Genomic DNA, 15,649 nt, shown 5'->3' on the forward strand with positions numbered 1-15,649 from the left:
CGAATGTGTGATCTCACCGCCTTGTTAGGTCAGGAGCTGCTTAGCTGGTAGCTCTGGCTGAGAGTCTCCATCTGTGTGGAGTCAGCGTGTCAACAATAACTGATGCTTCTGATATCTTCATTGGTGGATCCATTTACATGTTGCATCACATTTACACAATGGAGTATTATTCAGCAGAAAAAAAAAACAATGGAATCCTGAAATTTGCAGGCAAATGGATGGCACTAGAAGAAACCATCATGAGTGAGGCAACCCAGTCAAAAAAGACAAACATGGTATGTACTCTCTCATATATGGATTTTAGACATAGATCTGGGGAGTGCCAGCCCACAATTCCACGGCCAGAGAGTCTGATGGCTGATGGAAGCAGAGGCAGACTCCCACAGCTAAACACTGAGCTTAACTCAAGGAACCCAGTGACAGAGAGGGCTCTGTTGAGCAAAGAGGTTAAGACTGGGCTGGTTTAGCCCCCAGAAACAGATGACCTGAACAAGAGTTAGCTCTTGAATACCAGACTGATGGCTGGGAATCCAGTATGGGACTGATTAAGACCCCCTGAATGTGGGTGTCAGTGAGGAGGTCTAGGTAATCTATTGGGCCTTGGGTAGTAGATCAGTATATATCCATGGCATATAAATGGACTTTGGGTTCCCATCCCTCAATGAGAGTCCCACTCTCATCCTGGACTCTTGGGGGAGGATCTAGGTCCTGCCCTGGATGAAATGGCAGACTATGGACACCCCAATGGAGGGCCTCACCCTCCCTGGGGAAATGAGGGAGTGTTGGGGGGTTGGTGGGAGGGCATGGGAGGAGGGGAGAGAAAGGGAGAGGGACCTGGGATTGACATGTGAAGCAACCTTGTTTCTAATTTAAATTTAAAAATAAAAATTAAAGAAGTGGGAAAACGAAAAAAAAATCCAACTGGCTGAAGGCCTACTTTTTTAAGTAAAGAGGCAATATTTTGGCCTCTGTGTTTTTGACTTTTCTGTTTTCTAATTGCCTTTTTCAGGTAGGAAAAGTGATGCTGTGCATTGACCTTATTGATGTTCAATAAGACTCTTAAGTGAAGCATACCAGAAAAGCACACACAGGATGTAATACAAAACAGACATATGTTAAAAGGCTAAAATAAGTATGAATGATGGTGGATGTAATGTATCCAGAGGAGAATTTTCTAGATGAATTGAAATTCGATACTAAAATGATGACTGGTATAGAGTCAGTCTGGGAGAAAGGGACACAATATAAAGAAACAGCACACATATACAGGCAAACATGCACGTGCACACACACACACACAAACACACAAGGTAAGTATGTTCAGAAGATATGGTGATATTTTCTTTGAGAAATTTTGGTTTGATAGGATTGATATGGATGGGAAGAAGCAGAAAAGGTGTGCCTGAAAAACTATTAATAATTAAACCCGCACACACATGTACACAGAAAGCTCAAGCAGCAGAATGCTGCAGTATAGGAAACAGGTGGAAAGACTGGAGCATTTACTGCTGACAAATTTCTATACATAGGACAGGTGGTGGTGTCAGGTGGGTGACACCTCAGACATTCACAATCATTTGGTTGCCTTAATGATTTTAAGTCAATATAAGAGAAAGCTAGATGAGATGAACATATAATGGAATGATTAAGACAGAAGGTTTAAGACCCCCAGAATTGCTTCACTGTAAGTAAGAAATATATGGGAAGATATCATAGTAGGCATAATGCTCTAGGGTAGACATGCTGAAAAAATTTAAGTCCAGGGGAAAAACTGCCTTTTGGAGTGGGAAAGCATTTTCCTCAAGGGAAAAAGAATAACTCTTTTATCTTTCTCAATTTCCAATTCGAAGATGGTTGAACAACAGAGGCCTAGGTAATAGATCTGTTTACTTAACTAAGAAAATTATGAAAATTTGAGATTGGCTTGGAGTTGATAACCCTTCCAGACAATGTAGGCAAAAGAAGAAGAAGAAGAAGAAGAAGAAGAAGAAGAAGAAGAAGAAGAAGAAGAAGAAGAAGAAGAAGAAGAAGAAGAAGAAGAAGAAGAAGAAGAAGAAGAGAGAAAACAAGATGTCAGATTTCCACATTCCACGAAAAGTCCAGAGCATCAGGGTGGAAGTTACATGTAAAGATCTGTGAGAGGCTACTATTGCAGGCTAAAGTACACAACCCCACACAAATGTGAGAGAGATTAGGCACTGGAGAAGTGAGAGTGAATTTGGCAACTGAGGGGAAAAGGAAATGAAATGGAGGAAGGCACCTATAGACAGGAAATTCAAATTCACACTGCCATCTGCCCATGTTTTATTGAGTAAAGCTGTCATGTTGCCAAGTCAGAAAGTCATTTATACACCTTATAGAATCCAATGTCTTCTTGCCAAAGTAATAGTGAGCTTATTTTAATGTTCTCTCTGGGACTGTCAACCACTTGGCCATGTTGGATTAATGATCACTTTATAACTAATAGTATTTCAAAAAGTGTTTATGTTTTTCAGCTAAGAATAATAATATCACTTTTAGAACAAAGTGTGACATTCATCCATTGATTTGGTTTGGCTTATGCTTTGGTTAATCACATTTGCCTTTTCAGGAATTTATTTAATTTCTTTTATATGCAGTTTCTCTAAAGCAGTAAATTAAGTAAGCTTGAATCTTTTCCCCCTATTTAAAAGAATTGCTTATACACCAAGAGGCTCATTCTCAAAGTGAAAAGTCTAACAACCTTTTAGTGCCTGTAACTATGTTAATACCAAAGTATTTGCTATGTTAATCACTATGGATTTTAGAACAAAACCATGAAATTTAATTGATCCCAATTGTTTAATTTGACATAGCTGGTTAAAACAAGTTCATATTCTTTTAGGCCCATATTTACATTTCAGTGGGACTTGGCCCCAGTCAACTTTAACTATTCCAACTATTCATTATATGACTGTTACAAAGTTATCCTATGTACTTTTGTGTACGTGTATCTTCATGTGTATATAGATGCATATGCAAGTATATGTACAATAGTGTGAGGTCAGAGGCTAGCATTGGATGTCTTTCCTCAAGTACCACACACATTTTCTTAAGACAAGGTCTCTTACCAGACTAGGACTTTCCACAGAGGCTGTGATGGCAGGTCAAGCCCCAGAGATCTGACTGTCTTCATCTCCCTAGCACTGGATAACAAGTGCACATCACCACTTGTTATCTTAGGGATTGAACTCAGGATCCCATCTTTACAAGGTAAGCACTTTACCAACAAAGCCATCTCCCCAACTCTCCACATCTCAGAATTTTAAAAGAATGACAACTGCAGTGGGTGAAATATTATCATTTATTTAGTTGTTACAAAATTCTCTGAAAGGAAGATGCTAAGATGCTTTCAGTAAGTTCTTTCAACAATAATTGCCCTCAGCACTATTGTCTTATAAGTTCTTACTACAACAGCCCACTAAGCTCTGCTTACAGATTTCAACTTTTTAGTTTTTGCTTAGAATTTCAGAATCTTTAAAATTTTCTCTTGAAAAACAGCATGGTCAGGTTCTTGACAGTAACACCCTACTTTCTAGAACTAACTTCTGTATTAGTTATTTGTCTGCCACTGTGACAAAACACAACAAAGGCAATTCATGGAAGAGTTTATTTGGGCTAATGGTTCCAGAGGGATGAGTTCATTATGGCACATTGGAAACATGGCAACAAAGGGTAGGCATGGCAACTGAAACAAGGAAGTTGAGAGCTCACATATTCTTCTTCCAGCGAGGTTTCACTTCCTGAAACTCTTGACCTGAGCCTCCATGTGCAGTGACGTTGACAACCACCAGCCATCACAATAATGAAGTCAAGTATAGTACTTAAATCATTTAAGGGGCATCTTATAATAATCAATAAATGATTACTTCTCTTTGGTTAAATGAGTTTAGGAATCAATGGCTATGATGTACTTGGAAACCTGTAAAGCTCACTGATAGACTGTCAAGTATAAGAAGCCCTACAGGAAATTGTGTTTACCTTTTTTAAACCCACTGCTTCATAAACCTATTGGTTGCTTGAAAACTGTTTTTATGGCACATGTACAAACATCTTCTATGACTCAATTTGAAAAAAAACAATGTGGTCTCGAAAGAATATAGTTAATATGCTTTATATGAACCTCAAGCAAGTCAAGTGGCTAGTTCAAAAACATGTTGCTGACTTATGCCAGTACCTTGAAGAGTCTGTTTATCTCCCAACTACTAGTCATTGAGGATGGGAATTGTTGATTGGTATAAGGACATTACAGTTCATCACCATAAATGAATACTTTATCATCTACTTTCTAATTTCCCAATTCCTGATGTGTTCAAGTGATACGACATCACAATGAAAAAGTACAGAGAAAAAAATTGCTCATAATTCCTATACCATCAGAACAAAAGTAGAAGTTTTTCTTGTTCTTATTCATATACAACATTTACTCAGATCCAAAAGTTCCAAAGACTGCTGATTCTCCCATGCAACTCTCAATCCCTCTGTTGTTTTATCCATTCCTACAGAAAAGCCTGGGGAATATTGGATTTTGCCTTCAGGGATTTCTGATAGTTCATAGGACAGCCATGAACACAGACTGTCACTGTACCCCATAGAGGTAAGTGGAGTTATATGATTATATTCCTTTTCAACTATTTTCCTGAGGAATGAGCTGAGACTGTTCTCAGACTTCTTTATTTCCACTCGGTGTCACTGGGAGTTGTGTTTCAGTGTAACCATGGTACTTGACCAGGAGCTGATTATGTAGAAAGATCAATTGATAGTTTCTTCAAAGAGGAGACAGTAAAGAATGTCTATCTTGCTAAGCCATCTAAAAGTACAGGCCTCAAGCATCACATATAACTCACTTCCCACATATTAAGAGTATATAAGTCTCAGTTTCTGAACTTTTAATTTCTTGTTATATATGATTCAGAAAATATTTTAAGTTGGAACAGCTACAGTCATTAAAAATATTTCTTTCATTTCTTTGGATTTATTATATTATTGAATCATTTCCCATCCCCTGAGCCCATGTTTTGTTGTTTGATTGGTATTTTTTTGCCAAATATATATATTGTACTCTGATAACCACTCCCTCCCATCCCTACCAATCCCTCCTCACCCCTCCTCACTGATCTCAGCCTCTTTCCAAGATTCCTGGCTTTCAGTTTTGTTTCATGACCCATTTAGTTTAGAGGCTGTCTGTGTGACCACTGACTAGAACAGAACTATACATTTTTCCCTCTTCTCTTTCTTTTTAATTTAAATTAGAAACAATCTTGTTTTACATGTCAATCCTAGTTCCCTCTCCTTCCTCTCCACCCCTCCACCCCTCCTCCCCTGCCCTCCACCAACCACCTATTCCATCCCTTTTTTGCTCCTCAAGGAGGGTGAGGCCTTCCATGGGGGATCTTCAAAATCTGTCACATCATTTGGAGAAGGACCTAGGTCCTCCCCAGTGTGTCTAGGCTGAAACAGTACCCCTCTATGTGCAATGGGATCCCAAAGTCCAATTGTACACTAGGGATAAATACTGATCCACTGCCAGAGGTCCCATAGACTCCCCAGGCCTCCTAACTGACACCTACATTCAGGTTTTCTGGGACGTCTTTTTTTTTTTTAGATTTATTTATTACATATACACCAAATTGAATTGAAGATGGTTGTCAGCCACCATGTGGTTGCTGGGAATTGAACTCAAGACCCCTGGAAGAGCAGTCAGTGCTCTTAACCTCTGAGCCATCTCTCCAGCCCCTCTGAGACGTCTTATACTAGTTTCCCAGCAATCAGTCTGGTGTCCATGAATGCCCCCTTGTTCAGGTCAGTTGTTTCTGTGGGTTTCTCCAACCTTTACTCATCATTCCTCTCTCTCTGCAACTGGATTCCAGGAGTTAGGCTCTGTGGGTGTCTGCTTTCATCAGCTACTGGATAAAGGCTCTAGGATGGCATAAAAAGGTAGTCATTTAAGCTTGGTGCAGTCATCAGTGGGTAGACAACTGTAGGCAATGGTTCCTTTTCCCTTTGAATCTACCATAGGAAATAATCCACAAATGAGGGGTAGGGACCCCTGAGCCCTTCCTTCATTCCTGTTTGCTAGTTGTTGAGACCATTCTTATGCATACTCCATGCAGATCTCTGCAGATTTTGAAAATTCATGACTGCAAAGGCTGTTTCTTGCCAAGATGATGTCACTTTACATCACATTCCTTATCTAGATTCTACAGGTACTCCAAGTTTAACATATAAAACCAGAAAACTGAAGCTAGAATCCACATATGAGAGAGAACATAAAGTGGTGTATTGTTTTTATTATGAGGATAATGTCACTCAATATAATTTGTTTCAGTCCCATCCATTTACCTGCAAATTTTGTAATATCATTTTTAAACTGCTGAATAGAATTCTATAATATTTAAAATGCATCACATTTTCATTATCTACTTATCAGTTAATGGATATCTAAGGTAATGCAATTTTATTTGTGAATACAGTGACAATGTACATAGATGAGAACATTTTTCTATAGTAGGATAAACAGTCCTTTATATGTCCAAGAGTGGGATAGTGGACCATATACAAATATTTGATTGAGTACTTTTGTGTCTATGTTCATAAGAGATGTCTTTTGCTCTATCATTATCTGATTTTGGTACTACGGCAATACTTGCTTTGTATGAGACTGGGAGTATTATTTCCCTTTCTAGTTTGTGGAGCAATTGCATAACATTTGTTGTAGCTTTGTTTTAAAGGTCTCGTAGAATAAAACCATGGCTCCATCTATTTTTTTAAATTACTACTTCAATCTCCTTTTTTTGCAGTATGTCTTTTTGCATTATTAATCTGTGCTATTTCTAATTACTTTTAGTGTAGGCACTTAGGACTATATATTTTCCTCTTAGGAGTGCTTTTATTGAATCTCTGAGGTTTTGGTGTGTTGTATTTTCATTTTCATTCAATTCCAAGAATTATAAAACTTCCTTATTGGTTTCTTCAATGGCCCATTTAAATATAATATGGTTTAATATCCATGAGTTTGTGCATTTTCTGGAATTTCTTTTAGTTTAACCACATTTCACTGTGGTCAAATAGAGTGCGTAAAGTTATTTCAATTTTCTTAAATATATTGAAATCTTCTTTGTGTCACAATGTGTGATCTATTTTACAGGAATATCTATGTGTTCTGAGAAGAATGTATATTAGGGTGAAATATTGTTCACATGTCAGTTACATCCATTTGGTGGATGGTTCATTTATTGTCAATGTTTCTTTGTTTATTTTTTGCCTGTACAACCTATCTATTAGTAAAAATGGGGTGTTTAAGTCACTTCATATTCTTATGATAGGGTTCATCAGTGTCTTCAAGAAACGGAAGCTTGTTCTTTGAAATTAGGTGTACCCATTTCATGGACACACATTTAGAATTTCAGAGTCTTCCTGGTAGATTTTATCCTTGATCAGAATGGGGTGGCCTTCTTTATCTCTTCTGATTAATTTGACTTCAAATATATTTTGTCATACATTAGAATATCACTACCTGCTTTTTTCCTGGTTCTACCTGCTTGAAATAATTTTCCCATCATTTTACTACAAAATAATATCTCTTGAAGGTGAGATGGGTTTGTTACAAGCAGTGAAATGGTGGATTAACATTTATTTTATAAGAGGGAAACTGAAGCAACTAATATTTGATTATTATTGAAAAACACATTATTTCAATTGCTGTCATATAGTTGATTTTGTGATGTTTGTCTTATTGGTTCAAATTTACATAACTGCTATCCAAGCATCATTTATATTTTTCCCTGTCATCTCTGGGGTATGATTATCATTCCTTTCAAACTGAAGCATTCTTTTCAGTATTCTTTGTAGTGTTTGTTTTGTGGCTATGAATCCCTTTACCTGCTTTTGTCATGGAAAGTTTTCCTTTCTCTTTTAGTTACAACAGGTAGCTTTACCAGATAAAATATTCAGGGTAGACCTCTGTGTTATTTCAAAACTTGAATCACTTTTCTCCAACTTTGCTGCCTTTTGAAGTTTCCATTGGGGAAAAAATCATGTGTCATTCTGATGGTGTTGAGTCTATGTGTAATTTGGACCCACTGTTTGATAGCTTTATGTGAATGAATGTTTTGTTTGCACGTATGTTTGTACACCACTGTGTACCTGATGCCTTCAAAGGCCAGAAGAGGGCATTGGATCTCCTGGGATTGGAATTACAGACATTTTTGATCTGTTATATGGGTGCTGGGAATAGAATCTCAGTCTTCCAGAAGTGATGCATTAACCATGTAGCTACCTCTCCAGTCCCAGGGTTTTAACTTAAAATAAAACAAGGGGCTTCTTACATATGCCTATTTGGTGCTATATGTGCTTCTTGTTCATGGATGGGCACTGCTTTTCCCAGACTGGGAAGTTTTCCTTTATGAGTTCAGTGAAGGTATGTTCCATGAAGCTTTCTCCTCCTCCTCCTCCTCCTTTTTGTTCTTCTTGTTCTTGTTCTTCTTGTTCTTGTTCTTGTTCTTCTTGTTCTTGTTCTTCTTGTTCTTGTTCTTCTTGTTCTTGTTCTTGTTCTTGTTCTTCTTGTTCTTGTTCTTCTTCTTCTTGTTCTTGTTCTTCTTCTTGTTCTTCTTGTTCTTCTTGTTCTTCTTCTTCTTCTTCTTCTTCTTCTTCTTCTTCTTCTTCTTCTTCTTCTTCTTCTTCTTCTTCTTCTTCTATTGTAATAGATACATTTGGACTTTCCATGGTGTCCCAAAGTACTTGCATAAACCATTCATGAATTTAAAATAAAAATACCACTTTATGTTATTGAGTGATCCATTCTTCTACCTTGACTTACATGCCTGATATTATATCTTCTACATGATCCAATCTAGTGGTAAAGTTTTCCATTGAGTTTTATTAGGCTTATTGAATATTTCATTTTCGGTTTCATTTATGTTTGGGTTTTATTCAATAGTTCTCTTTATTGGATTCAGTTTTCATATCCTGAAGAGTCACTATTTCCTTCAGATGTTTATTTGTATTTTCTTATACTTCAATATCTAATTTATTCTTGTCTAATTTAAATTCATTTGGGTATTTATTGGCATCCACTTTTAATTTCTTGAATTACTTGAACACATTTATGATTATTCTTTTTAAATCTGTGTCTTGAAGTTAATCTAAGCTCTTCTTCACAGGGACAATTAACCCAGGACTGGGATAACTACAGGAGGCATTCTGTCTTGCTTTTTCACAATTTATGTTGCTCTTTCATTTAGCTGCAGGACCTTGGGCATCTGAAGTTTGGTGGTTGTTGGTGTGTGTGTGTGTACATGTGTGTATGTATTAATATGAGTTGTTATGCCATCCTGTTGGATCACAAGGGAATGAGGATAGGCAAAGGATTCTCTTTACTGCTTAGGCTATGTGCCTTAAGAGGCACCAGGTAGAAGATGGAAGAGTTGAACTTGTAGTTGGGTCTGATCTCTAACCCAGGACTAGCCCCATCTGGTTGATGATGTTATGATCTGCAAAGAGTCCTGAAGAAGGAGGTAGGTTTGTGTAGGCTAAGAAAGAGAAATATGACTACCTATTCAATAGTGCAGTCTATGTGGGTCTCAAGCAAGACAGGTAGGGTTTTAGGCAACCTAGGTAGGAGGAAGGACAGGGGTCTACTTGGTATTAACATTGGCTTAGAGTGTTAGAAATGTCAGGTGGGGCATTGGGATGCTTATGTGGATAAAATGCAGTACCTAACTGGTAATTTGATTTTATGAGAAAGGTAGGCAGACAGTTGGGTTTATAATCACTTATAACTACCAAGGAAGATTCTGAGAATGTGAGAATGGAGTCAACAAAATTTAAAATGGGTTAAAATAAAAACAGTGAAAGTTTGACTTTATTGATATTATGAGATCAAGTGTTATAAAGCAAGTTAGTCCCTAACTTTAGAAGTACATGAATCAATTATATCCTTTTTCCTTTTAGGATCTTTGATCATATTTCACATAATTTACAATGGAAAGCTTTAACTGTGCATATTGTTTATTCTGTCACTGAATACATAATTGTGCCATGATAAGGTCTTTAGGTCCCCTTAGGTTGTATTGTTTTTAAAATAAAGGAACAAAATGTTTCTGATCCTCTTCTATTTGCTATATTCTATGAATTTCCATGGTTTCATAATATTTTCCTTAAAATATTTGATCTTGACTGATTTTTTAAATTTTTATGTGTATGGGTATTTTGTTTGCATGTATTTCTGCACTCTACGTGTGTACCTGATGCAGTGAAGCCAGAAAATGGCATGAGATCCTCTGAGATTGGAGTTTGATTTGAATGTGAGTTGTCATGTGGATGCTAGGAATTAAAGTCTGCTCCAATGGAAGAACAGTCAGTGCTCTTAACCATTAAGCCATCTCTCCAGCCCACTCAAAAATGTTTAAGGTTACAGGAAGAATGGTTTAACGATAAAGGTTACACAGGTCCACTCACTGATTTTGAAATAAGAGGACTTGGATTAATCAATGCCCATGTGATAAACAATGTGCTTATTTGCAAATATGACCTTAGGCTTGTTCAACTCAGACTTAGTCCTATATAAATCTTGAGAAGATGAAATCAATAAAATATTTTCTTTTTACTAATGCTTAATCTGTGTTCTGATTTTCTTATTTCATTGGTTCATTTAAAGATAAACATATATACCTCAAGAGATGAAACAAGACAAAACAAAATGATGAATTCTGGGCACGTGAGTGAGTATTCCACAGCTCTGCTGGCTGCTTTCTTTTCTCCTTCCTTTCCTTGCATGCTGATGGCAGGCATTCTGTACATGTGACCAACACCAATAGCACCAAACAAAGGCATTATCATGGACACTTAGAATAAATCAAGGAAAACAGAAACAAACCCCCAAATGGTTACATAAATATCTTACCTTCTTGGAAAGGTGTTGTGAATGGGTTGATGTGTGTGAAATGCTAGAAACTTACCTAATGGAGAAGAAGATGTCCAAGGAGGAATGGTCACTGAGCTCAGATGCATAGAGACATTTAGAACAATCTAAAGGAAAGCTGAAGAGAAAATTCATGTTATGTGCAGCACACTTAAGGTGTGAAATAGATGCAATTTTGGCATGGTGACACATGCCTGTGATTCCAGGATTTGAGAGGGTGCAGGATTATCAATTTGAGCCATCCTTGGGCTCAAAGGAAGACACTGTCTAAATAAATAAATAAATGACAAAAGTCAAATTCAAAACAAAGCAGGCCACTGTGCCTGCCATGCAGACAATGAAAACAAACAGGAGAAGACAAAGATGGAGACTGTGGTAGCTGGTCATGCCAAATTGTGCCATCTATACTAAAGGCTGTTTTCAGCCTAGAAATAAAAAGAAATTATCAAAAGTAGAAACTGGAAAGAGATGCCAACAACTTGGCATTGTTAAGTTCTGGGTATATAGGGGATCCATAATAGTGTAGCACCAGTTCAAGGCAGAGATAATGCCATTTTGGAAGTGATAGTACAGGTGGATAGGAAGAAAAGAAACCAAATTGAATTGAAGAGCACCCTACAGTTTCTGCGATGTACCCAACCCTTGGAACTTCAGAACCTTGAAAGATCTTGACCTGTAAAGAATTAAATAAATAATTTTAATTTCAATGACGTGGGTACTATTTGACTCAAGTGAATTTGCTTAATAACAATAGCTATCTAAATACATACTGGAGTAGCAAATTTTATCTTTTAAGAAATGGTATCAGGCTTAGGATCTTAGAAATCTGTCTTTATAATGTATAAACAGAAAGTATGACTTATTTGGACTGAGGTCCATACATTTGCACTTTCTCTCTATGAACAGTCACTGGCTGTGGTTTACAGCGTAGCACTTTGGAATTCTTATTGAGGGTATTCTAACTTCATTTAAACGCAAGGGGTCATTTCTGGAAAAATAACTGAGTCTTTTTGGCAAAAAATTTTATCCCCATAAACTTGACCATTTTACAGAATGTGACCAATAAGCTGCTTCCGTCGCTTGCTTTAGAGAAATTTTGATAAAATGTCAGTTCCCTTTAAGATGGTTGCAGTTTTCAGGGGAAAACCCGTGACAAGGGCTGTCAATAATTGCTAGTCAATAGAAAAGCAACATATCAAGAGCAACAAATGAGGCAAAGATCAAGGAACAGTGCCTTAGATCCAAAAATGTTCTGAGGTGTTTTGATGATGAAAATGATTACTTTTATTTCTCTGCAGTATTAGTGGAAGAGACACTGCTTTTCTAAAATTACACTAAAGCTTAGGTGAATTCTTGAGGCATTTAAGGTGTATCGATATATCCCCCTGGTGAATGAAATGTAAAGAGAATTTCAGATTACCTTTGCTATGTAAACAGCTTTCTTTCCTATACCTTTTTTGTTTGTTCTTTCTTTGCTAGCATATTGTGAGAAACTTATTTATAAATCCTTCTAATTTTGGTGTTTCCCAAGAAAATATGCCTTTATCTGATGACAAGCATCCACAAAGCCCACTATTTGCATGATGTTGTTTTTCCACCAAAGGAAAATAAATATCTATCTGTCTACTCACTTAAGGCAGAGTGCCAGTGAGAGACCAAGAGAATAATTTCACTTAAATGTATCTTTATGGCAATCATGAGTTTAATAATGGTTACTTAGCAGAACATGGGTACGGGGTGAATTACTGGAGCCCAGGCTTACACGTGGCAATACTAGTGAACAAAAAGATATTTCTCTTACCCAACAACTGCTAACTCTCTAAACCCATCAAGACGGGCATAGCCTTGTGAGATCCTGCTCCGTTTCGTGGCAGAAAGTTAACTGATTTGATCTTTTTAAAAATAATTTTAAATTATTTTTCAATTTATGTGTGTATGTGAATGGGATGGTGACTGCATGCAGGTGCCTGCAGAGGGCACAAGAGGGCTTTGAACCCCAAAATGGGTGCTGGAAACTGAGCCCAGGTGCTCAGAAGAGCAGCAGGTGCTCTTAACTTCTAAGCCATCTCTCCAGCCCCAGTGGGCCCAATCCTGTGCAAGCTTCCCATTAACTTCTTGTTCTTCTTTTAATTGGGAGGTATAGATCTGTTCAGATTTCACTTCTCAGAGACTTGCTTAGACCCATTATGAATGTTAGACTCAACTGTAGAAGACTAAGAGTAATGATGGGAAGGTCACACTCCTGGATATTATTAAGCAGTGTAAAGTCTGATGCCGGAAAGTCATCTTAATTTCGCTTAGTTTTGACACACGGAATAAAAAATTTAATCACAGGTATCAAAGTGATCTTACTGAAAATTACAGTCTATGAAGAAAAGATCACAAATAGTATATATTTTAATACAAAAATAAGCAAAGTCAGGGTGATTAACTATGTTTAAAGATGCCTTTTGAAACATATTTTGTAAATTAAAAATATATTATTATGAATGTTTTCTATCTAAAATAAATAATCGAAGTGCTTTTTGAAGAAAAATAATTACAGAGGGAAGTACTTTGATCAATACTCCCATTCCAAAACTAGTGCTAGAATGTCACTTAGCAGTCCATGAGATGGCAGGAAATTAGGTCTCTATTGAGACCTAGATAATTCCACACAACATTATTTTTGGTAAGTCATAAATTATGTTTTTGCCATTGTGGATTCTACAATAAAAGCCTTGGTTGCTATAGAATCTTTAAAACTGAGGAACATTTCTCACTCTGTGCTAAACTCCTCTCCATTTCTGAATGGATTTGTGAAGTACCACTGTTCCGTGGGAAAAGCTCCTCTCCCATTTAAACTAGCTTCTAGTCTGGTTTTAGGTTTACTAGAAAAGTTACCATGTGAAAAAAAAATCTCCCAGAAATAAAAAGAAAATGCTCAACATTTCCAAGGGATCTCTACCAATTGCATTGTGACTTTAAAAAAAGTTTTGGCATCACTGATGTTGTCTGTTGGGCAAAGGAACATCCATGACCTGTGATATCATTTATCAAGGATAATCCATGCACAAAGAAAGTAAATTTCAGTGACAAGTGGGGCATGAATATTGAAGGTTCCATTGAGCAAATGAACCAGCCTAAAATTATGCCATATTTTATCCAAAGTTCTTTATGCTAATATGGGTACATATTGTTTCTGTTATGCTAGTTCAATAGTCCTTTAGCTTTCCCTCCAGGCCCAACATACTATGTTTTGTTTGAAGTAAGATTGTAGTAAATCCTCCTACGGGCTCACTTACATATTCTCTAATCACTCTTTGCTAAGTACTGTTAAAATGTTCATATATTCGATGACACTAATAGGAAACAGGAATGAGGCCAAAGGATATTTTGCTTGAGAATGTTGAGCTTTGGCATATTTTTATATTCCCAAATGTTATTTATTTGTTTAGAGATTATTATCTTTTAAAAGCTTGTAGGGCAAGTCTGAGGAATTCTATTGGATTTCATTTTAACTCCACCAGTTTGAATAAGGGAAACTGTTGAAGCGGATTCTTCTCAGTCTCCTGCCAGCATCTAGCAACACAGGGCAAATATCTTAGCATCTCTAGACTTCAGTTACCTTACTTAGCAATTATTACAAATCCTTTCTGTGAGATAGGATGCACACTGTTGCCTACAACTCTGTACATACTCTATAGCTAGTAAATATGGGGATCTAAAAGTCCTTTATATGATTACTTAATTGAAAATAAGTTTTCATTTCAGATGAGGACTTTTCATCTGAAGTGAAAAATTATAATGCTAATATGTCAATAATATGTGTATTTTATACATAGAAGAAACCAAAAGCATTTCAAGAATATTTCATTCAATGTGGACCTCTTTGTAAGATAACCCACATCCCTTAAATTGTCTACCATATTTCATAATTAATGCCAACCCTTTCTTGCCTTTCTGTTCTAAACCAATTGCTGTTTAAGAAATCATGTTTTTCCCCAAATACCATGTGGGTGGTGATATTCTACAAGGGAAAGAAAATTTAAAAATGTCACTTCTGAGATTCAGTCCTATTTTGACCTACTGCCATTATTTGTTTATTTACATTTTTGTATTCTTAATTTTCTGAAAAATATTTATTGCTTGGTAATTGCATATACAAATACAATGTGTGTAGAGTTCCAACTCTTCTGGAACCCCTTCATGTCACTACCAACTCCATGCCTTTTTCTTCCTACTTTTCTTTCTCTTCCTCCTCCTCCTGCTGTAGCTTACTCAATTCAGTTAGTGCTGCCCATAAAGCACCCTTGTTTGGACAACCTCCCATAAGGCCACAATACTAAAAGCAAACCATGTCTCTTTACCCAGCAGTCAAACCTGCTAATAGCTCCTGAGGTAGGTGTGGTACTCATGAGCTCCCCCTTTCCTGTGCCGGACTGCTGAGTGGGTTGATCTTGTGCCAGTTTTGTGTTGACAACCACAGCATTGTGTGTTCTTGAGTATAACAGTAAACTCATGTGCCCAAGACAATTGTTTTTCTGCAATATTCTCTGAACTCTGGATGTTAGGGTTTTGCTGTCCTTTCTTCTGCAATGTTTCCTGAGTCTTGGTGACAAGCAGGTATGATATAGGTATCAAACTAAAGATTGAGCACTCCATATTCACATACCCTCTGCACCTCTATCACTAAATGTTATCTTCTGAATAAAGAACTTTCTCTAAACA

The 15,649-nt window shown here is 36.9% G+C and overlaps 1 long non-coding RNA gene across 2 annotated transcripts in view; it reads left to right on the plus strand.

Moving 5' to 3' along the window:
- Window positions 1-3,721: 3,721 nt before the first annotated feature.
- LOC121133203 overlaps window positions 3,722-15,649 on the plus strand; it is a 112,365-nt gene continuing 100,437 nt past the window's right edge. For both annotated transcript variants that reach the window (XR_005869995.1, XR_005869996.1), the window contains exons 1-2: window positions 3,722-3,833; window positions 4,524-4,615. This is a non-coding gene — a long non-coding RNA (uncharacterized LOC121133203). The remainder of the gene's footprint in view (window positions 3,834-4,523; window positions 4,616-15,649) is intronic.

Source organism: Mesocricetus auratus, unplaced genomic scaffold, assembly GCF_017639785.1.
Source record: "Mesocricetus auratus isolate SY011 unplaced genomic scaffold, BCM_Maur_2.0 Super-Scaffold_100020, whole genome shotgun sequence".
Lineage (NCBI taxonomy): Eukaryota > Metazoa > Chordata > Mammalia > Rodentia > Cricetidae > Mesocricetus > Mesocricetus auratus.